We start from the raw sequence: 2,661 nt of genomic DNA, 5'->3' as shown, positions 1-2,661 counted from the left end.
ACAGTATATAATCCACAGACTAGGGATTGGAGCATGAGTTCTAGATCCTTCATAGCTATCAATGTGTGTATTTCTAATCATTTAGGCTCTGTGGAGTTTTATTATATAATTTCTATTGAATTATGTCATTTATGTTAAAAACTATTTAGTAAAGTTAGTGTACCCAAATGTCTCTCAAAGCAAGTTCATCCATTGGGGTCTAGTTTGCCTTACTCCCTTAAAGATCAACAATCCCTCACCCAGCAGTAATTGGTCTGCCAAAACTTCTTTAACTGAGGTTGCCCATTTCCCCAGTGTCATTCTGAGTTTCTGTCTGCTTGAATTTGCAGAGTCTAGTGGATGCTAACACCAATGCTATAGGTTCATACGAACAAGGTTGCAGGAGCCTATAAGACTTTCTTTCCATATGGTCATGTGCTTCTTCCATTGGCTCTTACTTTCTATTCCCTCTTCCACAATGGTCCTGGATCCATGGGTGGGTGAGGTTTAATATAGGCATACTGTCCAGGGACCTACACTCTGCAGGCTCTTATTCTCTACACTTTGCCCATTTGTGGCCGTTTGATTCATTGCCCTCTGTTGGATGAGGAAGATCCCCTGATGAGAGCTGAGAGATGCATTAGTAATCTCTATCCCTTATTCCACTATGTTCGGTGAGCCTTAGGTGTAGAGGTTCCATTGTAGACGTGTCACTTATGGTTGGGCATCTCACAGACAAATTCTCTGTGTGTGACCACTTGTGAAACTCTGTAATATTCTCTGTCTGTCAGAAAAGAAGCTTCTTTTTGAATGGTGATTGGCAAACTTGTCTGTAAATAAAAAAAAATCATATTTAGCACATAATAAGAAAGTACATATTGTCTTCAACAATAGGGTCTTACCTTCAAGTTCTGGGAGGCAATCAAGGACTGTGGCACTAGCCTGTGTAATTTTGGGAGTTACTTGAAATACCCAGCCAACATCTAAAAGGGAGGTTTCTCCTGTCTGGAACTTATTATATAGCCTTCAGGTATACCCATGGACTCGTGTAGAGATAGTATATGTATAATTTTTCAGTAGGGTTTGAACTAGTACATATCCCTCTAGTTTTTCATTAAGTATTACTTATCATTCATGTCTCTCTATGCTGTCTAACACTCCCCCCTCCTTTCCAAGTTAAAGTACCCCTGTTTTACCCATTTCATTCTTAATACCTGTCTCCTATGATCCCCTCTCCCTTTAGCTCCCTATGGCCCTTTAACTCCATATTCCCTTGTACAACCTTCCTTCTTCCACTTCCACTTAAATACCCATTTTTAACTATTTCCCATTTGGTAACACCTGTCTCCTATTGTTCCTCTCTCTTAGGCTCCTCCTTTCCCTTTACCTCCCTGGATCCTTTCCATTTTTCTGACTCCTGAAGTAAAAAAGGGTTTGGTCCTAAGATCCACAAATTAGGGAAAACATAGTCTTTTGTTTTACTGAATCTGCGTTACTTCACTTAATATGACTTTTTCTAGTTTATCCATTTTCTTGCAAATTTCATAATTTCATCTTTGTTATTTTTTTCATATCACCTAGCAATATTTTTTTTAATCAGGAAAAGCCATTTAAAAAAAATCCACCCCAGATGATTCACGTTAATGTTACATGTCAACTACTAGAAGCTTCTAGCATGTTTCTGTTGAGACCGAGCTGCCTCTGTCTCTTGTTTCTTGTTTTTTAAATTTTAATAACTACATGATTAGAAGAAGCATTTCACTCCATATTTAACATAATCAGTAACACACTCCAGAGCAAGAGTACATCTCTTTCACAAGTGGGTGCAAGTTTCTAGGTTTACAGTTGAGTTAATACAGTTATACAATATTGAACTCAGTATAAGCCCTGTAAGACAAAAAATTGAATGAGTTTTTTAACCTTTAAAAAATATCTCCATTTCATTTTGGTATATATTATTCCTTGCAGAAAGACTCATTGTTTTTGCTACTAACACTAAGATGTTGGTGCACGCATCTTTAATCTGTATGCATCTGATTATTACTAGTCATAATTGGTTGCACTTGGATCCTTGGCACCTGTGTATGTCTATAAACTCACTGGGTAGATTTCACTGGTAATGTTTATCACCTCCACTAATTAGCATGATGTAAATTTCCATACTTCCTCCTCAAATATAATACATTTTTAAAAATTTGTTGATTTTTTGTGTGTGCGTGTATATCACACAGAACATCCTAAACCATCTTTTTTGACTATACACCCACTTCCCAGATGGCACCCTCCCACAGTCTCCCTCCCCACACAAGAGCCCTTATACTCTGATATCCCTGATACTGCCTGCTCTGTTGTCGGCAATCTCAGCCATTCCCTACTACTTGCCCTTCTGGTGAATCTAATCAGCCTATCTAGAGGTCTTTGTTTTAGGATGGTCAACTGTTCCTCTTCTAGCAGCAATCAGTTGTCAATATTCCTTTAGATAAGATTGGGGTCTGCTGTTCATTTTCCCAGTTCTATGCTGGGTTACTATCTGGGAGTCCCTTTGGCCAACCTGGCCAACAACTCAAAAGAAGGTATCTCCTATCTGGCATTGTTGCCTGTTATGTAGCCTTTAGCTAAGCATAAGGACTCTTAAGAAATTATCTTGGCCCCTTTAATCTTTGGTTATACTTTCCTTTTGGG

The sequence above is a fragment of the Nannospalax galili genome, unplaced genomic scaffold (genome assembly GCF_000622305.1).
Source record: "Nannospalax galili isolate Female #2095 unplaced genomic scaffold, S.galili_v1.0 scaffold203, whole genome shotgun sequence".
NCBI lineage: Eukaryota > Metazoa > Chordata > Mammalia > Rodentia > Spalacidae > Nannospalax > Nannospalax galili.
This window is presented reverse-complemented; position numbering follows the sequence as displayed.